At 44.5% G+C, this 24,971-nt stretch overlaps 1 protein-coding gene across 2 annotated transcripts in view; it reads left to right on the top strand.

Moving 5' to 3' along the window:
- The window catches only part of trmt9b (tRNA methyltransferase 9B), a 44,223-nt gene that overhangs the window by 4,047 nt on the left and 15,205 nt on the right, over window positions 1–24,971 (top strand). The window lies entirely within an intron of this gene.

Genomic DNA, 24,971 nt, shown 5'->3' with positions numbered 1-24,971 from the left:
AACTCCTGGTAACTACAGAGAAGGTTATTGCATTCTGAAAACCATACCACAATATTTGCAAATGCGTATATTTCTCCAGAACTTTTTTTTCTGGTTATAAGACTGCCTTTTTTTTTTGTAAAATGAAAAAATTGCAAAAAAACATGCACTGTGCAGCTGGAAGGTCTGCCAGTGTAGACATTCTTTGCTTCTCTGCAAGTACAGACAGGGTGAGGTGGTGGGTTACCCAACCCTACCCTCTTTTCCCACATCTTGGCTAACCACAACAAGGTGTATCTTTGAAAAGAAATGTTTTAACCCTTGTTAGTGCTGTAACATTAAAGAAAAGACGGAAACAAGCTTTCTTGTTAGGTTAAATCAAAAGAAATGATTTTGATTTGATTTATTATTGTCACATGTATTAACATACAGCGAAAAGTATTGTTTTATGCGCGCTTTACAGACAAAGCATACCGTTCATAGAGAAGGAAACAAGAGAGTGCAGAATGTAGTGTTGCAGTCATAGCTAGGGTGTGGAGAAAGATCAACTTAATGCAAGGTAAGTCCATTGAAAAGTCTGACAGCAGCCAGGAAGAAGCTGCTCTTGAGTCGGTTGGTATGTGACTTCAGACTTTTGTATCTTTTTCCCGAAGGTGGAAGAGAGAATGTCCGGGGTGCATGGGGTCCTTAATTATGCTGGCTGTGTTGCTGAGGCAGCGGGAAGTGTAGACAGAATCAATGGATGGGAGGCTGGTTTGCGTGATGGATTGGGTTACATTCACGACCTTTTGTAGTTCCTTGTGGTCTTGGGCAGAATAGGAGCCATACCAAGCTGTGATACAACCAGAAAGAATGCTTTCTATGATGCATCTGTAAAGGTTGGCGAGAGTCGATGCTGACATGCCAAATTTTCTTGACTTGATCAATTTAATTTCACAAATGTACTCAACCAAGCATCCATTTGTCAGACACACAGACACACCTACACACAAGAAAATATGAGTTCTAGAGATGTAATATGCACATAGATTACCAACAGAGTAACAAAAAATAAGTCAATTATCTTTAACCATCCTTTTAAGATGCATATCAGGCCTGAATGATTTTGTCTCTTGGTTTTTTGAATACAAATGCAGGTTGGAGATTTCTGACTTTTTCAGATTAAATTGTAGCCGAGTTCCCACACAGAAGAAATATGATCTTGCATGTGAAACAAATTAGCCCTTTTCATTGCCTAAATTAACTGTTTGTTTTAGGCAGGGTTCTTCGCTTCTTGGGCTGAGTGTGATCCTTCTGTGCTTCTGATCCCAGACTGCCTTTCTGGGTTCCCTTATGTATTAATACGAGGTTGCACCTGCGCGCGGGGTGTTGGGGGGGGGGCCCTATTTTTAGTCATGTGATGACAGTTTTGATGCATCCTATTATCCACAGAATGGGTTGGAGCTACAGTGATTGATATGCCATGGAGTGGGGGGGAGGTGGGTGATTGATAGCCTATCAATATACCAGCTATGATTAGCTCACTGAAAGACTTGATTGGACATTCCATCTTCATGGGGCCATCAGGATTGGTGGCCATTGTCCTTTAAATCCCTTCTATTGAAATGCTGAGGGGAAGTCAATTTACACTTGGAAAATCTATTTGCATTTGTAAGCCACTTCCCAGACACAGATTCTGCCTGTCCAGAGGTCACCCGACTTTCCACAAACCATTTTGAGAGTGCACAGTGTCCATTATGCCACGTTGCTTTCTTTTTAAAGGTACATTGCCCACTGCCCAATGTAACTATCACATTTTCCTCCTTGTTGATGGCCCCAGCATCTGCATTCCTGCTGAGCTGAGTTTGGACTATTTTGCAACCTTCGATTAAGACTCTCCACTGCTCCTCAAGTCTCCGCCATCTGTTTTTTCCACTTGTGATGCTATGAATCGCTCGGTGAAAATGCATCTATCAACCTAACCAATATCACTGAAGTGTGAGTATCTGAGCTGGTGCATGGTCTGCCTGAGTCCTGTGATGACCTTCTGTGGGGCAGCACGGTGTAGAATCATAGAATCCTACATTGCAGAAGGAGGCCAATCAGCCCATCGAGTCTGCACATACCACAATCTCACCCAGGCCCTATCCCCATAACCCCATGCATTTACCCTAGCTAGTCCTGCTGACACTAAGGAGCAATGTAGCATGGCCAATCCACCTAACCTGCACATCTTTGGACATTGGTAGCACAGTCGTTAGGACTGCTGCTTCACAGTGCCAGGGACCCGGGTTCAATTCCAGCCTCGGGTGAGTGTCTGTGTGGAGTTTGCACCTTCTTCCAGTGTCTGCGTGGGTTTCCTCTGGGTGCTCCGGTCTCCTCCCACAGTCCAAAGATGTGCGGGTTAGGTGGATTGGCCATGCTAAATTGCCCCTTAGTGTCAGAGGGATTAGCAGGGTAAATACGTTGGGTTATGGGATCGGGCCTGGGTGGGATTGCTGTCAGTGCAGGCTCAATGGGCTTTTTGCAGTGTAAGGATTCTGTGAGTATCATTATTGTCCTGCAAAACCTCCTGTGGGACCTTTGAAGGCCCTCCATCCATCTATTCAGCACATGCTATTTGCTTTCACTCTTGGTTTCACTGGCAGGATTCTTCCTCCTGTTAGTGAGGAATAATATTAACTGAGGGATCCTTACAGCCATTGCCTCACACCCAGGGAGCTTACTTATAGCAATGTGTTGACTTATGCTTCGATTCTGTCACTTCCCTGTGCTCTGCTCACAACTCCAGAATCCATCCAATTTCATGCTTGCCTTGTCTATTTAAATATTCAAGTTGAAATTGACTCAAACTGCTGGTGGTTGTTGGAAACCTGTAAATAATGGTTGGGATTTTCCCAGGGAGACCGGAATCAGGAATGAGCGCAAATCATGTTCTCCATCTCCAGGCTACTGAGTACAGGAAAGAGATAGAGAAACTGGTGCAACGACAGTAATTTCTCCCTCAATGTCAATAAAATGAAGGAGATAGTCATCGACTTCAGGAAGCATAGTGGAAGACATGCCCCTGTCTACATCAATGGGGATGAAGTAGAAATGGTCGAGAGCTTCAGGTTTTTAGGTGTCCACATTACCAAGAACCCGTCCTGGTCCCTCCATGGCGATGCTATAGTTAAGAAAGCCCACCAACACCTCTACTTTCTCAGAAGACTAAGGAAATTTGGCATGTCAGCTACGACTCTCACCAACTTTTACAGATGCACCATAGAAAGCATTCTTTCTGGCTGTATCACAGCTTGGTATGGCTCCTGCTCTGCCCAAGACCGCAAGGAACTACAAAAGGTCGTGAATGTAGCCCAATCCATCACGCAAACCAGCCTCCCATCCATTGACTATGTTTACACTTCCTGCTGCCTTGGAAAAGCAGCCAGCATAATCAAGGATCCCACGCACCATGGACATTCTCTCTTCCACTTTCTTCTGCGAGGACAAAGATACAAAAGTCTGAGGTCACGTACCAACCGACTCGAGAACAGCTTCTTCCTTGCTGCCATCAGACTTTTGAATGGACCTACCTCGCACTAAGTTGATCTTTCTCCACACCCTAGCTATGACTGTAACACTACGTTCTGCACTCTCTCCTTTCCTTCTCTATGTACAGTATGCTTTGTCTGTACAGCGCGCAAGAAGCAATACTTTTCACTGTATACTAATACATGTGATAAATCAAATTGAGATGATTTTTTTGAAATCCCTGGAGCCTTTATTGGTCTAGAGGTGGGACTTTCTTAATAGGCATGTGTGAACAAGCTGGGTTTTTTTTAACAATCGCCAATGGTTTCATGGTCATCAGTAGACTTTTAATTCCAGATTTTTTTTATTGAATTCAAATTTCACCATCTGCCATAGTGGGATTCGAACCCAGAACACCGGAGAATGACACTGGGTCTCTGGATTAAGGTAAAATCCAATGACAATAACACCACAGTACCACCTCCCCTTATGTTGTGTAAAATGGCAGGGCACTAGACGTTGAGGTGGGACTTCTGGCCAGTCCACTCAGCCATTTAAAGTTGAAGTTTGTTTATTAGTGTCACAAGTAGGCTTACATTAACACTGCAATGAAGTTACTGTGAAAATCCCCTAGTCGCCACACTCCAGCGCCTGTTTGAGTACACTGGGGGAGCATTTAGCATGGCCAGTGCACCTAACCAGCATATCTTTCGGACTGTGGGAGGAAACTGGAGCACCCGAAGGAAACCCTCGCAGGCATGGGGAGAATGTGCGGAATCTGCACAGACAGTGACCTAAGCCAGGAATTGACCTGGCGCTATGAGGCAGCAGTGCTAAGTACTGTGTCACTGTGCCACCACAACTCCGAAGCTGTTTGTTGTCCTGCCTGTATACTGTCCTGTTTTGGGATGGGAAAATCCTGGCCGATATGTTAATTAATTGACTGAGTTAAAAAGCCACAGACAGATGCACTTAGCTCCGGGTTTTCCAAATGCTACAAACAACCCTGCTGGCCCACGTCCCATGCCCACTTAAAATTCAGCTGAAATGTGGGAGAGTCAGAAGTTAGTAGTTGTGCGATGGGATGATGTTGACTTGTGGATAGGGTGTCATAAGCATGGCATGTAGATAGCATGTAGAATGGGAGACAGCTGTCCTGGCCATATGAGTACAGGAGATGTTTCAGGAGCAGAATATCAGGGCATCTAATGGTTTATGTTGCTCGGAGGAAAATGGGGAGCCAAAGAGCTCACTGTGAGTGAGTTTTACATGTAGCTACAGAATTTGACTCCTTGTTCTACTGGTGCCATTTTAACTCTTCATAGAATCATAGAAACCCTACAGTGCAGAAAGAGGCCATTCGGCCCATCGAGTCTGCACCGACCACAATCCCACCCAGGCCCTACCCCCACATATTTACCCGCTAATCCCTCTAACCTACGCATCTCAGGACTCTAAGGGGCAATTTTTAACCTGGCCAATCAACCTAACCCGCACATCTTTGGACTGTGGGAGGAAACCGGAGCACCCGGAGGAAACCCACGCAGACACGAGGAGAATGTGCAAACTCCACACAGACAGTGACCCGAGCCGGGAATCGAACCCGGGACCCTGGAGCTGTGAAGCAGCAATGCTAACCACTGTGCTACCGTGCCGCTCTTGAAGCAGCTGCAAATTCAATTTCCTCTACCTGTGCAGCAAGTACATTTCAAATAAGATCCAAGAGTGGAATGACCAACATTTTTGATGAAGATTAGCTTATTTTTCTCAGATTCTTGTAGATACTTCCTTGACTAAGTTAAGTTCCCTGGTGGTCGTCTGGATTAGGGTCTGTTTAGCTTTTTGGTGTCACGTTATTTAAGTGTTAAATGGGTGAACTGATCTTTATTTATATTCAGCGTCTCTGTGTTCTTTATCCTCTCCCTGCTTTCCCCTACAGAACAATGAAGTACTGTAACCAACTAATTTCCCTTTCAGGCAAACTATTGAATTACCGTTTGTGTCCTGTGATTTCTATTTTTTTGACTAGTTTCTATAACTTCTGTTCACTAAGCAAAGCACTGATATTTGAATGATTAGCTTCTGGGATATGTTTCTTAGAAATGTGCGTCAGCAAGTTAGGCAACACTTCTGGAATTACAGACAATGAATGCTTTTACTGTTCACCAGACACAATGGGCGGAGTTTAATAGAGACCACTGCAGTGGGGGTTGGGAGAATTGGGCGGGCGTACCTGTACTGGATTCTTGGTTGTACCCAATTAAGTTGGGGTTAGGTAGGATCTATGCAGCAATCCCCAGTGGCAGGATGGCAATTAAACACACTAATGAGCCAATTAACACAAACTACCCCTAAACCTATTGCAATTTAGTGATGACTCAGGGCATCAGTGGGAGCTGCATGGCCTCTGAAGGTCGGCCAGCAAATCCTGTTGGGTTTGTCTGCACTTTCCAGGATGGATGGGCCAGAGCGGAGGGGCTCTCCCTCATTTCCAGGCACTCCCAGGTGCTTAGTGCCTGATCAAAGGACCTGGCATCGGGAAGGGCTGGTCACCCTCCTCCTGTCACCACCCCCCCCCCCCCCCCCCCCCCCCCCACCAAATCACATCCTGGGGTCCCTCATTGATCCTGGACCATTGATTGGTGCAATACCAGCAGCCACTATTGACGCAGCTGGCAGTTCTTGGCAGTTGAGTTTCCTGGGAGTCCTTAGGAAGGCTCAATGGTAGGCAGTTATGTACATGATGAGTACTTGGGCACCTAATTTTGCAGACCTCTTCCGCAAGCTGACAGTGGTTCTCCACTAGTTCTCCAACAAGTGGATGAGACTCCCATCAGCCCATTAAAGGTGAGCCAGTGACGTGGATATCATGGTTTGGACATGGCAAATTTTATGTGCCAAAAACATTCAAATTTTAGTGAGTTGTGACTATTTTGAGGCACATCTTAATTCAGGTTTCTGTATCTCTTTCTAAAAATATTCTTTGAATTGGAGGCGTATTTTTCCAGCTTGCTTTTTGACACTTATCTCCCTAGCTCCATAACAGCTTTCAAGCTGGGTAAAATTCTTTAAGGAACTGAATTTAATATCTTTGCATTTAAATGTATGTCATGCTTATTACATAAATTCTGAGTTATGCTAAGCTTTGGCTTAGCTTCCTGTGTTCTTCCTGCATTTTTAATAAGGCTCACTTTTTCCAGAGAATGAGGGATGATAAGGGAATTTTATTTATTTGTTCATCGGATGTTGGTGTTGCTGGCTAGGCTGGCATTTATTACCCATCCCTAATTGCCCTTGAGAAGGTGCTGGCGAGCTGCTTTGTTGAACTGCTTCAGTTCATGTGGTGTAGGTACATCCACAATGCTGTTAGGGAGGGAGTTCCAGGAAACATAGAAAATAAGTGCAGGAGTAGGCTATTCGGCCCTTTGAGCCTGCACCACCATTCAATATAATCATGGCTGATCATGCACTTTCAGTATCCCACTCCCGCTTTCTCTCCATACCCCTTGATCTCTTTAGCCGCAAGGGCCGTTTCCAGCTCCCTTTTGAACGTATCTAACTAACAGGATTTTGACCCAGTGACAATAAAAGGACAGCAATATATTTGCAAGTCAGGATGTTGTGTGGCTTGGAGGGGAACTTGCACTTGGTGGTGTTCCCGTGCATCTGCTGTCCTTGTCCTTCTAGCTGGTAGAGGTCACGGGTTTGAAAAGTGCTGTTGAGAAAGCATGGGTGAGTTACTGCAGTGCATCTTGTACTTGGTACATACCCACACTGCTGCCATTGTGCATAACTGGTAGAGGGAGTGCATGTTGAAAATGGTGAGTGGAGTGCCAATCAAGCTGGCTGCTTTGTCCTGAATGGTGTTGAGCATCTTGAGTGTTGTTGGAGCTGCACTCATCCAGGCAAGTGAAGAATATTCCATCATACCCTGACTTGTGCCTTGTAGATGGTGGACAAGCTTTGGGAGTCAGGAGGTGAGTGACTTGCTACAAAATTCCGAGCCTCTGATCTGTCTTGTGGCCACAGCATTTATATGGCTGGTCCAGTGCAATTGCTGGTCAACAGTGCTGCCAATGGGGGATCAAGTGATGGTAATATCAGAGTGTCAAGGGGCAATGCTTAAATTCTGTATTTTTGGAGATGGTCATTGTTTGGCGTTTATGAGGGATGAATGTTACTTGCCACATTGGCCTAAGCCTGGATATTGTTCTGGTATCGCTGAATTTGGACATGGGTTGCTTCAGTATCTGAGGATGGTACTGAACATTGTGCAATCATCAATGAACACCCTTACTTCTAACTTTATGATGGAGAGAAAGTCATTGAGGCAGCTGGAGATGATTGGGCTTAGGACACAACCCTGAGGAACTTCTATAGTGATGTCCTGGAACTGAGATGATTGACATCCCAATAATCAAAACCATCTTGCTTTGTGCTAGGTATATAGTTTTACCCTAAGTGTATAGTTTTACCCTGATTCCTGTTGACATCAGTTTTGTTTGAACTCCTCGATGCTCCATCTTGTCACCTCACTCTTGAGTTCAGTTCTTTCATTCATGTTTGAACCAAGGTTGTAATGAGGTCTGGAACCGGCTGGTCCTACCAAAACCCAAACTCAGCATCATTGACCAGTTTATGGAAAGAGCCATGGTAAATTTAAAGATATATTTTATTTCCCTTCCCCTCTAGGTACCATATCCATATTTGTTTGAGAGAGTGTGTAAGTGTGTAATCCCTTGCCTCTTTGTGCTGTTTGATAACTAGCTACTGGGAGGTGCACCAGAGCGGAACAGCTGACCCAGTCCACGATTTTTATTTTAATTAATATCCTTACGCTCTCACTCTGGACTATACTTATAGTAATGAACTCAAGATGGGAATGTGGGGCAGTGGACAAGTTATTTTTCATGGTGGGCATTCTGAAGAATAGTTGACTTGTATTCTGTGATGTTAACCGCATATCTGTATTATCTATTGAAAGTTTGCATCTAGTATGCACTTTCTGTTTGTTGTGCTTGCTAGTTAGGCCCCCAAATAATAATGTTGAGGTAGGGAGGGCTATAAACAAGCAGATAAGGGATGCGTGTAAAAACGGAACGGCAATAATCATGGGGGACTTCAACATGCACATTGACTGGCAGACTCAAGTCGGTAAGGGTGGAATGGAGGAAGAGTTCTTAGAATGCTGTCGGGATAGTTTCCTTGAACAGCATGTTACGGAACCGACGAGGGAACGAGCTATTTTGGATCTGGTATTGTGTAACGAGGTAGGTAGAATTAAGGATCTTATTGTGAAGGACCCTCTTGGGTCTAGTGACCACAATATGGTCGAATTTCTGATTCAGATGGAAGAGGAGAAAGTTTGGTCCCAAACCAGTGTCCTCTGTTTGAACAGAGGGAAATATGATAGGATGATGGATGAATTGGCTAAGGTAGACTGGGAGAGCAGGCTGGCAGGCAGGATAGCTGAGGAACAGTGGAGGATTTTTAAGGAGATCCTTTTCAGTTCTCAGCAAAAATATATTCCAGCAAAAAACAAGGATTGTAAGAAAAGGGAGAACCAGCTGTGGATAACGAAAGAAATAAAGGAGAGTGTTAAAATAAAAACAGCTGCGTACAGAGTGGCCAAAAATAGTGGAGAAACAAGTGATTGGGAAAAATTTAAGAAACAACAAAGAGAGACTAAGAAAGCAATAAAGAAAGGAAGAATAGACTATGAAGCTAGGCTAGCAATTAATATAAAAAATGATAGTAAAAGTTTTTATAAAAAGGAATAGAGTGGCTAGAGTGAATGTTGGACCCTTGGAGGACGAGAGGGGGGAGTTAATAGTGGGAAATGAGGATATGGCTGAGTCTTTAAATAAGTTTTTTGTGTCGGTCTTCACGGTGGAGGACACAAATAGTTTGCCAAATATTAACGATAGAGGGTTGGCAGCAGGAGAAATACTTAATACAATTAATGTTACCAGAGAGGCAGTGCTGGGTAGACTAATGTGACTGAAGGTGGACAAGTCCCCGGGTCCGGATGGAATGCATCCCAGGGTATTGAAAGAAATGTCAGAGGTAATAGTGGATGCGTTAGTGATTATTTATCAAAACTCGTTGCATTCTGGGGTAGTGCCGGTTGATTGGAAAACGGCTAATGTTACGCCGCTGTTTAAAAAAGGAAGGAGACAAAAGGCGGGTAACTATAGGCCGGTCAGCTTAACGTCTGTAGTAGGGAAAATGCTGGAATCCATTATTAAAGAGGAGATAGCAGGGCATCTGGATAGAAATGGTTCGATCAATCAGACGCAGCATGGATTCATGAGGGGAAAGTCGTGCTTGACGAACATGTTGGATATTTATGAAGATGTGACTAGGGCGGTTGATGGAGGAGAACCGGTGGATACGGTGTTTTTGGATTTCCAAAAGGCGTTTGATAAGGTGCCCCATAAAAGGCTGCTGAAGAAGATTAGGGCACACGGAGTTGGGGGTAGTGTGTTAAAGTGGATTGGGGACTGGCTATCCGACAGGAAGCAAAGAGTCGGAATAAATGGGTGTTTTTCCGGTTGGAGGAAGGTAACTAGTGGCGTGCCGCAGGGATCGGTACTCGGGCCGCAACTGTTTACCATTTATATAGATGATCTGGAGGAGGGGACGGAGTGTAGGGTAACGAAGTTTGCAGACGACACAAAGATAAGTGGAAAAGTGAATCGTGTGGAGGACGGAGAAGATCTGCAGAGAGATTTGGACAGGCTGAGTGAGTGGGCGAGGATATGGCAAATGGAGTATAATGTTGATAAATGCGAGGTTATACACTTTGGAGGAAATAATAACAAATGGGATTACTATCTCAATGGAAACAAATTAAAACATGCTACCGTGCAAAGGGACCTGGGGGTCCTTGTGCATGAGACGCAAAAGCCCAGTCTGCAGGTACAACAGGTGATCAAGAAGGCAAATGGGATGTTGGCCTATATCGCGAGGGGGATAGAATATAAAAGCAGGGATGTCTTGATGCACCTGTACAGGGCATTGGTGAGGCCGCAGCTGGAATACTGTGTGCAGTATTGGTCCCCTTATATGAGGAGGGATATATTGGCATTGGAGGGAGTGCAGAGAAGGTTCACCAGGTTGATACCGGAGATGAGGGGTTTGGATTATGAGGAGAGGCTGAGGAGATTGGGTTTGTACTCGTTGGAGTTTAGAAGGATGAGGGGGGATCTTATGGAGACTTGTAAGATAATGCGGGGGCTGGATAGGGTGGAGGCGGAGAGATTCTTTCCACTTAGTAAGGAAGTTAAAACTAGAGGACGCAGCCTCAAAATAAAGGGGGGCCGGTTTAAGACAGAGTTGAGGAGGAATTTCTTCTCCCAGAGGGTGGTGAATCTCTGGAATTCTCTGCCCACTGAGGTGGTGGAGGCTACCTCGCTGAATATGTTTAAAGCGCGGATGGATGGATTCCTGATCGGTAAGGGAATTAAGGGTTATGGGGATCAGGCGGGTAAGTGGTACTGATCCACGTCAGATCAGCCATGATCTTATTGAATGGCGGGGCAGGCTCGAGGGGCTAGATGGCCTACTCCTGCTCCTATTTCTTATGTTCTTATGTTCTTATGTTCTTATGTTCTTAGTTGTGTCACATATTGCCATCCGTGTGCATTATGCTTTTGCTGTGGACATCAATGTTTGGTTTTCTTTCAACAATACTGATTTAGTCCTCTAATAGTAAGGCATTAGCACCAATCATACTTGTCATTAGTTGAAGTAGATTATGTGACATTTCCCCCAAGTACCATCTCTCACTCTCACCGGTACGTTTTCACAGCCTCTGAGTAGAATCCCCCCCCATATCCAATACCTTTTGAAGGCTCGTTACCTTGCTACAAGTTTTTTTTTACACTCTGACCACAAGCAGTTGCAGGCAACTTTAAAGCAGCTAAGTACTCCAAGGTCCTCCTTTGTATAAACATTGTGGTTAGGAACAATGAGGGGAGGTACTTGAGATGCATTCAACTGTGAAGGCAAAGCTGACTGCATGCTGTCTGAAAAACATTAAGCTGTCGATCAAAGGAGAGTTAAAAGGACTGGACTGAAGTTGAATGGAAACAAGGGTTTTTTAAGGGTTTGAAGGGATTCCAAAGGCTTTGACCTTTCTATAAGGCTCAGAGACTTGAAATAAATGCTGCCTTGAAAGAGTGGGGCTGAGTGACCTGCTGTGGAGAATATCCCATTCCCCCAGTGCAAGTGACTTGACCTGTCAGTCAGCTGATTTGAAAGGGGTCTTCTCACACTGGCAGCTTCTTAGAGAGAGAAAGGGGAATCCCTTCTGCTGAATAGAGTCATGCTGGATTTGGAAGCCTGCCAAGTGTCCAGGGGGCAAGAAGATTCAAGTGACCAGGCCACCTCAAAGTTTTCATAGTTGACAGGGCTAAAGATCCTGATCAATGAGATGCCTGAAATCATCATGCCAGGTGCGGTCTTCATGTTTCTCAGGGCTAAAGGGAACAGTCTAGTTACTAGACCGCCATCCTGGGGGAGAGTATTGAAGTCAACCTCTTACTCCAGCCCGAGCCCACCTGACTCCCAGGATGTTTGGAGGATCCTCCCTTTGCAGTTTGGCAGTGGCTGAGGGCACTTGGGCACTGCACTTGCCCTCCAATGTGTCAGGTCCTTGTGAGTCATGACTAGCTCCAAAGCCTGGCCGGTACAGATTCCGCTGGCAAGGTGAGTGAATGGTGGCAGGGCTTTGAATCGGGCTTCAAGACTGCTAATTACATTGAAATGTGCTATTTGGAATAATCAACAGGTTCCTGCCTGGTCTGGGCGGGAAACTGATCGGGGCCGACGGGATGGGCCAGGTGAATGCGATGGCATTGACGCACATTGGGAATCCCACTTTAGCCAGCCCCAACACATCATTCAGCGGGATTCCTGCCAGCAGCAAAAGGGGTCGGTGAATCCGCCCAGTGACTGCTCACCATGTTAGAGTGAGGGGAGTGAGAGATAGGAGAGGGGGAAAATTTATCTAAATGTGGAAAGTGTTTCAGATAGCTTGATATTGGTTTTGGTCAAAGTTCACAATCCTATTTTTCAATCCTGTTATAGTATGGTTGGCAAGTTTATATATTGTTTTGTGCACTAACTGCTCCAGAACTACCAGCTGCCATAAAAGCTAATTCCATTCTGACTGTTCAGAATATAGGAATTGTTATTAATGTGAGTCGGTTCTGTAGACCGTATATGTAAAGCTGCTATTTGGTGCAGTTTTTGTGTCTTCATTTAAAATTGGTGTTTAAACCTATCTTGTATGGTTTAAACTTTAATGTATCTGCCAAAAGTGCCAGAAGCAGAATTTACCCATTTTCCATTTTGATTATGTACTCTGAGTGTGTGTGAAGGATATTTCAATCAGAAGTAAGATTGAATAATCACATAGTCCTTTCTTTCAAACTGTCTTTCTCTGATTTCAAGTTCCTGGAGTCGGTGTTTAATTTTTTGGAAATTGTTCCTTTGTTGTGTGACTTTGGTGTCCCCTGCTGCTGCCTCAATTAACAAGAACTACAGAGAGATGCCAGCTAATGTTCTTGGATGCCAAGAGAATAGAAGATCACAAGACTCACGATTAAGAGCTCTTGAGGGTAAATTGAAGGATGGCCTGTTATCTGGAAATCTTTATGGAAAACAAGTTCCACAAATCATGTAATAAATGCAGTGGCCTGGAAACCTGGGCGTGCAGGGTGGGTCATGCACTGTGTGCACCTGCCAGCAGTAATTTGGGCAACAGTGAATGTTCATGCTGCCTGCTAATTATCATCCATGTGCAGTCAGCACCACCCATTCTTCTTATTGACTGCATGACTGGTTGCAGGGATGGACAATGGACCTCCCTGCTACCACTTGCAAAGGGGAGGTATACATTAACTGCAGCCAGTCATGAGTCAACTGTGATTCATCCAAATGGCGACTTGATCTTCACATTGTGCAATTGGATTCGCTGAGGCTGCCTAGGCAGCTCTGGTGCTAGCAGTGGACAGGAGGCAGGACAAACTCTTCTCTACCACAAAGATCACCCACAGTCAGGGACCTTATTTTTCTTATTTGTTAATTGGATCTAGGCATTGTGGGGAAAGCTAGCACTTATTTCCAAAGAACAATACAGCACAGGAACAGGCCCTTCGGCCCTCCAAGCCCGCACTGCTTCCTGGTCCAAACTAGACCATTCTTTTGTATTCCTCCATTCCCACTCCATTCATGTGGCTATCTAGATAAGTCTTGAACGTTCCCAGTGTGTCCGCCTCCATCACCTTGCCCGGCAGCGCATTCCAGGCCCCCACCACCCTCTGTAATTGTAATTCCCATCTGTAATTGCCTTTAAGAAGGTGGTGGTAAACCATCTTTGAGCCACTATGTGGTCCATGTGGCATAGGTACACCCATGATGCTGGTAGGGAGGGAGTTCCAGGAATTTTGACCCAGCAATGATAAAGGAATAGCAATACAATTCCAAGTCAGAGTGATGTATGGCTCGAAGAGGAGCCTGTAGGTGATGTGGCTCCTATGTATCGGCTGCACTTCTTCAACGTAGTAGAGGTAGCAAGTTTGAAAAGTGCTTTTGAAGGAGACTTGGTGAGTTGCTGCTCTGCATCTTGTAGATGATACTGCAGCCAAGTATGGTGTGGCGGCACGGCGGCACAGTGGTTCGCACTGCTGCCTCACGGCGCCAGGGACCCGGGTTCGATTCCCGGCTTGGGTCACTGTCTGTGTGGAGTTTTCACGTTCTCCCTGTGTCTGTGTGGGTTTCCTCTGGGTGCTCCTGTTTCCTCCCACAGTCCAAAGATGTGCAGGTTAGGTGGATTGGCCGTGCTATTTTGCCCCTTAGTGTCAGGGGGACTAGCTAGGGTAAATGCATGGTATTATGGAGATGGGGCCTGGGTGGGATTGTGGTCGGTGCAGACTCGATGGGCCAAATGGCCGCCTCCTGCACTGTAGAATTCTATGGTGGGATTGAATGTTTAAGCTGCTGGATGGGGCACTGATCAAATGGGCTGCTCTGTCTTGGGTGGTGACAAGCTTCTTAAGCATTGTTGAAGCTGCACTTGTACTTTGTAGTTAGTAGACATGCTCATTGGTGGGTGTGTGATGGTTGTGGTCGGGGGGGGGCGGGGTGGGGGGAGGATCGGGGTGGTCAAGAGGTGACTCACTCACCATAGAATTCTCAGCCTCAGCATGACAGGAAGTTGCCTACAATAGGTGGCATGTCAGGGTAATTGTTGGGGGGGGGGTGGTAAATATGTGGGGTTACGGGATAGGACAGATCCTAGGTGGGAATAGTGTCGGTGCAGGCTCGATGGGCCAAATGGCCTCCTTCTGCACTGTAGATTCAATGACAATGCTCCTTTAAGACCTGGGTGGGCACGGGCTCCTGTTGAGAGACCTTCTTCCCCTTCTCCTCCCTCTCAGAGCATGCCTTCCTTAATGTTCCCATTGCTTATTCTCCCTGTCATGCTGCAGTCCAAGGGGGAAGAATGAGAACTACAGCATTTATGATGGAGCAAGTGGTCGAAGCATAATTTCAAAATGAAATCCAAGGCTTTTACGACGTGCCACGCCACTCCTGGAATCCTTGACCAACTTTAAATGACAGTACAAACCACCAAACACTTCTAAGTCAATAGCAACCGATATAAATCAATTAGCAACTCCCTCGAGAGTAGTTAATGATCGCTTTAAATAGCCCTGGCGCTGGGGGGAGGTGTGTTTAATTGTGCTGCTGAGCACTGAACAAGTTTAAGAAACAGCAATAGCTGGAGCATGAAGATCTGAAATGGTGCCACCAGAGAAGTTAGTGTTACACATGCTGACTGACTTCAAAATGTGCCAACTCTACATATTTCTGGGGTGTGCTCCTGGTGCTACCAACCTATCCAAAATGGTGTTCAGTGCGGCTGACACCAGAAGTGCATGTATGTGGTGCAGGCGCCATTTTGGATGCGAAATGGCACTCATGGCACTGAAAATATGTACAATACAGAGCCATATTCTCCATTGCTTGCGTGCGTGCGCGTGTTGTGTTGCTTGTCAGGAAACTGGATGAAGGCGGTTAGGGTTTCGAATGAAGCCCAGTCCATCATGCAAACCAACTGTCTACACTTCTCACTGCCTTGGAAAAGCTGCCAACATAATCAAGGACCCCACGCACACCAGACATGCTCTCTTCCACCTTCTTCTGTCGGGAGAAAGATACAAAAGTCTGAGATCACATACCAACCGACTCGAGAACAGCTTCTTCCCTGCTGCCACCAGACTTTTGAATGGTCTTAAGATATATTAAGCTGATTTTTCTCTACATCCTAGCTGTGACTGTAACACTATATTCCGCACTATCTCCTTTCCTTCTCCCCTATGTACTCAATGAATGGTATGTTTTGTCTGAATAGCACGCAAGAAACAATACTTTACACCGCATCCCAATACACGTAACAATAATAAATCAAATCAAATTGATTGTTGCTGTGGGAGACAGCAACAGATACTGTACTGGGAATGATAGTGGATGCTTAAATTAAAAGTTTATTTATCAGTCGCAAGTAGGCTTACAATAACACTGCAATGATGTTACTGTGAAAATCTCCTAGTTGCCACACTCCGGTACCTGTTCGGGTACACTGAGGGAGAATTTGGCATGGCCAATTCACCTAACCTGTACATCTTTGGACTGTGGGAGGAAACCGGAGCACCCGGAGGAAACCCACGCAGATACAGGGAGAACGTGCGAACTCCACACAGACAGTGACCCAAGCCGGGAATCGAACCCAGGTCCCTGGCGCTGTGAGGCAGCAGTGCTAACCACTGTGCCACCGTGGTGCCGGAGTGAAGCTATAGGCATGACCAGGAGGAACCTGAATCTGCAGCATTGTTTCCCAAGTTACGGTGGTCCTCTGGTGACATTTGATATTAGTTTTCTTTGAATTCCTGAGAGAAGTCTGAGCAAGCATGAAAAATACATCATGTACTGAGAGAGGTCAGTTCTATTTTACCAGAAGAAAGATACCATCTCTAACCCTGAAGGTTGCTTTCAGGAAAAACTGATGTTTTATTATTAGTCATCATCACAGGAGCAGTGGCTCCCTGCCGGAAAGGATACTACGTGTTGGAAGGTCATGTGCAGCGCTCTCTCTATTGCACCTTCTCCACAAAAGAATTGTTGCCAGCAGAGTCTGACAACCGTTTCAATGATTTTGAAAACAAAAGCTTCTGTTGACATTTCTGTATTGTCATGATTGTATTGGCATTAACGCTTTGACAAATGGGGCAATGCATTTCCAAAGGCTATTTGGTGGCACTTAACTCGCAAATAAATGTTCAGTACAATAGGTTTGGAGTCGCTGACGATTTTACAGAGGCTTGTGATATTCATCTAAATCACTACAGCATGAGGAAAATAACAGAGGATGAAAAGAGGCCAAGACAATAAATAGTAAGGAAGAAATAAGTTGTGTTTTAAGTGGTACTTTCCACTTCCTCAGGACATCCAAAACTATTTTTTAATTGTAATGAATTCCTTTTGAAATGCAAGCAGTACAGAAAAATGCAGTCACAATTTTGTGCACTGTAAATTGGACTCCGTGAAGCCTTTTGAATATAAAGGTCTAAGTGTATACACATTCAGCATGGTTATGAAACAGTTAAATGTTTCTCGGTACTATGTTAGGGCCGACTTTATCTATCAGCTGGCTAATCCTGCCGGCAGGAGGCCTGGTCATTTTGATGAATGGAACTCTCCACCATGCTCCCTGGAGACCTACTTAACCAGCAGGCTGATAGGCCCATATGGGCAATCGTGGAAGCAGGGAAAGCTGGGAACTTGAACCTAAGACCAATAGAGATCCATGTTATTCTTGAGGGATCTGGTGCCTCTTCTGTTGAACGAGCTGATAAAACTGAGTGGATCGCCCATGGCACACGCTTTGTCCAGTTGTCTGCCAAAACTACAGTCAGGTTCATTGGAGCCCAATTTGTATATTAAAAAGATGTGCTCTCTGGAACAGGTGGGCACTCTGGCAGTTCAGCAGAAAGCTCCTTCTGTGTTTAGCTGCAAATCTTAAACCATTTTCAGGCTTGAATATACTGGGTGACCCAATTTGAAATTTGACCTTTATATCATGAACAAAGTGTCTAAAGGGTGCGTTCAGACTAAAAGTAACGAGCATAAAGCAATTTGACTTTGCCCTGATATTTGTATAGTGGAAATTGCATGTTATAGACTCAACTTATTCTGAAGCAGGGAGTCTCACTGCACTTTACATCAGTGTTAGGTCAATGCCTAACTGCTATGTTTCCCACCAACGCCACAGTTGTAGTGCAAGTACATCCTAAGTGTTCCATAAACAGCATGAATAATCAGACCCAAGACAGAATGAATACATGTATGGTATTGTAATAATATTCAAGTAATTAAAAAGCCTTTGAAGTGTGCACTTTAAAGATGGTCCCAATGTTATTTTGTGCCACGGGCATGGAACATGGACATGTGCTGCAGAATGTCGATGAACAGGTATCTTGAAATAGAATTTGAACAAGTAATAACATTTAGTCTTCTCCAGCTTCACAATCCTCAGAGATATCTATGCTCCTCCAATTTAACTACTCCAATTTTAACCACTGTACTGTTGACGGCTGTACTTTTCAGCTTCCAGAATTCCTTCCCCAAAACTCTCTGCTTCACTATCTCCTTTTTCGGTCAGGATTTTCATGTCGGATGGGGTTTGGTGACAGGAGTGAAAAAATCGCGAAAAGTGCAAAGTCATGTTTTATGCTACTGTGGACACATGACGTGGTTGACCTCATCCTCCCCTCCTCCTGTCAGTGATGGGGCAAATGTAGGGAAACTCATTTGAAAATATTTACATGCCATTATCTGGCCCATATAGCAGAATCATCAACCCAACCTCCTGTCAAAATAAAGGTGGCACGATGGCAGAAAAGGCACAAAGCCCGATTGGTGTCCGGCGGGGTGGAGCGGGGGGACTAACCTGCTGAGCAAACCTCCCAGGGGAACTCAGATGTTGCAATGCCTTAGTGGGGAGAGGCCTGGCAAGTGCCAGGGTAGTGCCAGGAAGGGTGCCAGGAAGGAGGGGAAGGCATGGTCCCAGGGTGAACTCCTTTGTTCGCTGTGTGCTTTAAAAATGGTGCCCTGGATCCTCGGGTTTCTAAGTTGCTGGTGGGGCGGGTGAATCCGAGGCCTCCCCGCCTGCGATACACTGTGGGACCCATCACTTGAAGTTTTTTTTCCTAAGTCCCAGCCTTTATGATGCTTCTTCTTTACCAAGTTTTTGGCCATCTGCCCTAACATCACCTTGGCTTGGTGTCAAGTTTTGATTTATAATTCTCCAGTGAAGTGACTTGGGATATTTTATTACATTAATGGCACTATATACGGTCTGGTTGTTGTGCTAGGGACTTCATTTTCTCAGCTAGAGTTGTGGTCCCATTCAGGCCATCTGCAAGAGGGTGTTTTCCCTTCTGCAGACCTTCCAAACTGAAGAGTAGAAGGATTCTATCTGCAAACTGTGTTGGATTATAGCAGAGCTGATAATAGAGGATTTTGGATTGTTCCTCCCGTGAACGGTTGCTATGGGCTATGTTGTTTGGGGCAGGAAGAAAGCTTTCCATTGCTTCTCAATAATATATTTTCACATGATTGTTCCATGTCCCTTCAGGTTTAAATAACTAAAAATTGAATTATGTAGGGAATCTTATCGGGTAAGTGGAATGTAAGGAATCTTGCAATGTCAAAAGTGTCTAGGTCATCTTGGGATCTGAGTATTGTTTAGGAACTAGGTTTCTTCTTTCAAATTAGCATTCCTCTGAGGAAGATGTTGAACTGGATGGTTCCTTTATCTAATCGTGGGAGAGTTTTAGGCCTTTTTCTGATAGCACATCAAACCAATGCATTGATTAAAAAGAGGAATGTTGCATGTCCTTGTGACAAATTATCTAATAGACTGAGCAAGCATGTAAATGTATATTTATAATATCCATTTTCAAAAGTTGTAATGTTTCTTAAAAGAGAACAATGGAAACCTGAAACAGGAGCCCAAAATATACAATATTCCCAGTAAGCATCTGCAAAGAGGAATGAAAAGATAACATTTTCAGTATCACCCTTCATCAGAACTGACAGCTGACATCATTTGTTAAGGTTCTGGTCGTCTTCTCCATGAAAGAAAGATGATGCAAAAGTAAATCCAATTTTTATTCGACACAGTGTCTAGTTTGCTTGATCAGATTTTACTGTCAAATAGGAGAATCTGAAACTGCAACATGGTTAGTGGGAGTTTAATTTTACATCGAGTGCAGCTGTTCAAGAACGTGGCCCGCCACCACTTTCTCAAGAGCAATTAGGGATGAGCAATGAGAATGGCCCAACCTGCGACATCCTCGTCCTGTAAAATATTTTGTTTTTAGTGCTAAATTGCACATCTTCTATTAGTAATTACAACTGAGGGCTTTTATGTGAAAATTATCAAAATATTCTCAGAAAGATGAGAGATATAATCAATATTGCAGTCTTTATTTTCAAAAAAATGCATTGGAACAAACGAACGTAGGAAATATGAGCAACAGTAGACAAGACAGCCCATCAGGCCTGCTCCATCATTCAACACGATCATGGCTAATCTGGGGCTTCAACTCCATTTCTCCACCTGCTCCTCATATTCCTTAAATTCTCTGTGAGGCTAAAAATCTATCTATCCCAACCTTCGATGATGGAGTGTCCACAACCCTCTGTGGTAGAGAATCCCAAAGATTCACAACCCTTTGAATGAAGTAATTTCTCCTTATCTCAGTCCTAAATAATCGGCTCTTTACCCTGAGACTGTGTATTTTAGATTCCTTGACCAATGGAAACAATCGATCAAGCCCCTTCAGAATTTTACATGATAAATCTGATGAAGCTTCACAGTTCCACAATCATTCTATTTACAGATGCTATCCTGCAGTGCTGGAATCCATTCATTTGTCGGGGAAGACGATGATGTAGTGTTATTATCGCTGGACTATTAATCCAGAAACTCAGCTAATGTTCTGGGGATTCGGGTTAAAATCCTGCCATGACAGATGGTGGAATTTGAATTCAATAAAAAATATCTGGAATTAAGAATCTACTGATGACCATGAAACCATTGTCCATTGTTGGAAAAACCCACCTGGTTCACTAATGTCCTTTTAGGGAAGGAAATCTGCCGTCCTTACCCGGTCTAGCCTACACGTGACTCCAGAGTCACAGCAATGTGGTTGACTCTCAACTGCCCTCCAAGGGCAACTAGGGATGGGCAATAAGAGCTGGCCAGCCTTTTACCATGAATGAGTAAATTATTATTGTCATATCTATTGGGTACAGTGAAAAGTAGTGTTTCTTGCATGCTATGTAGTCAAAACATACCGTTCATAGAGTACATAGTAGAGAAGGAAAGGAGAGGGTGCAGGATATCGTGTTGCAATTACAGGTAGGTTGTAGAGAAAGATCAGGTTAAGAGATATAAAAAGAGCATTAATAGAAAGTTTAAAAGAGTTAGAGTTCAGTTTTAACAGCATAGAATGAGACTAAAAAATGAAATTAGAGGGTATGCTGGGGACAGCTCACAAGAAGTTGCCTCGCTCCGGTGCCATCTTATTTTTTTTGGACCTAAAGGAGTCATGTGTACACTCTGCATCCTGAGGGAAGAGCCATATTGTGTTATGTGCAATAGATTCAAAATGTGAGATTAATGACAAGATAAAATACTGAAGTACATCAAACCCAACAATGCATTCATTAAAAACATGGAAGAAAATCCAACATGATTTGATTTTTTTCAATGTTCCATGAAACCAATTAACTCGCTTGATGTAAATGCTTAATTCGGTAGTTGCTTATTATAATAGTTCCATCTCTTCTTGTATGAAGGGGAGGAGGGAAGAGGATGTGTAGGGAAGGAGAGAAAAAGGACTGTCTAAAGATTTACTTCGGTGAACTACAAAGTGGGGGGGGTGGGGGGGTTGTGAAGCTGCTTATGAATTGATTATTAGAACATGGAGTCTCTGTGAGGTCACCAATGGGAAGCAGCATAGGCAATCAAAACAACAGTCAGCTTGGTCGGGGTGTGGGGGAGTGAGATACAACACCACCCGCAGAACATTGGAAGAACTCAAATTTGGAAGGGATGGGAGATCAGACAGAAGAGCATTGGAATAAGAACAAAGAAAAGCACAGCACAGGAACAGGCCTTTCGGCCCGCAACAGTCAAATGTGAATAGTCAAGTGCCAAGAGCATGGACGAGGGAGACTTGGGAATGGTAATGTGGGAAGAGAGAAACTGCAGAGTTGAGGTTGGAGAATATTGTGGGGGTGGTGGAGACAGGGAAGCGTTCTATTTGGAGGAGGGGAGGAAACAATGACCAAAGTATAGTCTTTGAGGTAGTGTTAGCTGAGGGGGTGAGAGTAGAGTAGTGAATGTAGGAGCAAGTTTTGATGAGCCGGGTGGAGACAAGATGGTGCTCGGTGATGAAGATGGAACAGCTTGAGTTATTGCTTGATGGACTGGGGACAAATATGCTGCACGTGGCAACGGGGGCCATGGGTCAGTGTGAAGGACACCAGGACTGCGGTTCTCACGAAGCCTAAGGGATGAGATTCAGGAAGTAAACTGGTGCTTGGTTAAAGGGGGACGAGGTGATGAGGGAGGAGAAAAATGGGAAAAGAGATGATCAAAAGGCAGCCTTTATGGATGACTAAACATTCACCTCCACCCCCCGGCCTCCCTAGCAGTTGCCATTTTTGAACAGGAATTTGTGCGTTTTCAGGATGGAGAGGGTAACAGAAAATGCTTCATTCCTATTCCCTCATAGCCTTCAGGCAATCTTGTGTCTTTAGACCAGGGAACAACTATTTGTCAGTGCAGTTTTAAGGTCATGCTCAGCACTTGTAGGTGATTGCAACAGGTAAGTGTAACCAGTGTTCCAAGTGATTATATTAGAGATTTCAAATCAACAGGGAGGAGGCAGCTGGAAGGTTCAACCCTATTTAAATGTGCTCATTTTAACAGTAACACTGTTAATGCTGCAGTATTCCAGGCCGGAAACATTTCTGATTGTGTTTAATGCTGGTGGAACACGTACTTAGTGGATTTTTAAAGTGCCTGGCTTCAAAGTTAAGGGTGGAGCGTACTTTAGATTTGTTAAAGCAGGAAGTACAGCACCCTTATTGTTCTGTGAGCTGAGAGTGGCATTTGTCAAAGTGTGGCATCTAGGAACCCTAATCAAATTGAAGTCAATGGGAAGCAGGGAGAAAGCTCTCCATTACTGGAGTCATACCTAGCATGTCGGAAGATGGTTGGAGTTGTTGGAGGCCAATCATTTTAGTCAAAGGATACCACTGTAGGACTGCCTTCAAGTAGTGTCATAGTGTCAATGGCCTATCCTCCATCATCAGGTCAGAAGTGGGGATATTCGCTAATGTTCAGCACTATTTGCGATTCCTCAAATACTGCAGCAGTCTGTATCCATATGCAGAAATGCCTGGACGCCATTCAGGTTTGAGCTGATAAGAGGCAAGTAACATTCATGCCACAAAATTGCCAGGCAATAGTCATCTCCAGCAAGTGAGAATCCAACCATTTTGCCTTGACATTTAGGGGCGGCACGGTTAGCACTGCTGCCTCACAGCGCTAGGGACCCGGGTTCAATTCCCGATTTGGGTCACTGTCTGTGTGGTCTTTGCACATTCTCCCTGTGTCTGCGTGGGTTTCCTCCAGGTGCTCTAGTTTCTTTCCACAGTCCAAAGATGTGCAGGTTAGGTGGATTGGCCATGATAAATTGCCCCTTATTGTCAGGGGGACTAGAAGGGTAAATGGGGACAGGGACTGGCTGGGATTGTTGTCGGTGCAGACTCGATGGGCCAAATGGCCTTCTTCTGCACTGTAGGGATTCTATGATTCAATGGCATTACTGTCACTGAATTCCCCACCATCAACATCCTGGGATCACCATTGACCAGAAATTTAACTGGACTACCCATGTGAAATCTGTGGCTACAGGATCAGGTCAGAAGCTGGGAATATGGTTGCAAGTAACATACCTCCTGACTCCCCAAAGCCTGTCTACCATCTATAAGGCAAAGTCAGAAGTGTGATGGAATACTTTCCTTTGCCTGGATGAGTGCAGCTCCAACAAGAAGCTCAATCTCAAACCAAGCAGCCCGCTTGAACGGCATTCCATCCACTGTTTTAAGCATTCATTACCTCTGCACATTGGCAGCAGTGCATACCACATACAAGATCCACAGGACCTCCCTGTGGATGCTACCTCTTCCACCTAGAAAGACAAAGGCAGTAGATGAATGGGAACAACACCATCTGCAAGATCCCCCTCAAGCCACACACCGTTCTGATTTGGAAATGTTTCACTATCGCTGGGTCAAAATCCTGGAACTCCTTTCCTAACACCAAGCTAGGTATACCTACAAGATGGACTGCGGAGGTTCAAGAAGACTACTCACCTCCACTTTCTTGAGGAAAATCAGGGATGAACAACACCTACTGGTGTTGCCAGTGATGCATTCATCCCATGAAAGATTTTTTAGAAGTCTCATCTAATTCCCCTGCAACAATACTCATACTCCATATGCATTGCACTTGAAGATGCAGACTGGGTTTCATCGATGTGAAAGACTCCATGGCACTCTTTAGAATAGTGTGGGAGTTATCCTTCATATCCTGGCTAATATGTATTGCTAATTCAACATCACAGGAACAGATTATCTCATCATCATCACATTGCTATTCTTGGGAGCTGGCTATGCACGTATTTGCCACGTTTCCCACCTAATGACGGCTACTACACTTCAAAGGACTTCGTTGGCTGTAAAAAGCACGTTAGGACACCAAATGTAAATTTATTTTTACATTGTTTCTGCACTGATCTCCCACCAGGGAGCCTTTTTCACAGTCCAGATTCGAGAACAGAGTGAAAACTTTGGGATGTGGATGATGTTGGCAAGCCCACAATTATTTCCCATCTCTAGTTAGCCTGAGAAGGTGGTGGTAACATTTTTCCTTGAACTGATGAAGTCTTTGTGGTGATGATCCTCCCACAACCATTTTAGGTTTGAAGTTGCATAATATTGATCCATGGTGAATAAATGGTAATACACATTCAGTTGTTGAAGTGCATCTTGTAGATCGTATACAGTCCAATGACTATATACAGGTGATGGATGAATGAATATACATCTAGTATTGGAGCACCAATTAAATCACTTGCTCTCTCTTGGAGAGTTTTGAGTGTTGCTGCTGGACATACCCAGCTGAGTGTCGAATGTTCTGGGGTTGTGATAATTGGTCTCTGAGACCATGCCGGGTCTTTGATAGCCCTGGAGTTGTGATGATTGGTCTCCAGAAAGTGTAGGGTTTTTGTGAGTCCTGGGGTTGCGATGATTGCTCTCCAGAAAGTGTAGGGTTTTTGAGAGTCCTA

Source organism: Mustelus asterias, chromosome 10 (genome assembly GCF_964213995.1).
Source record: "Mustelus asterias chromosome 10, sMusAst1.hap1.1, whole genome shotgun sequence".
Lineage (NCBI taxonomy): Eukaryota > Metazoa > Chordata > Chondrichthyes > Carcharhiniformes > Triakidae > Mustelus > Mustelus asterias.
The sequence above is the reverse complement of the archived record's forward strand: the minus strand, read 5'-3'. Positions and strand labels throughout refer to the sequence as shown.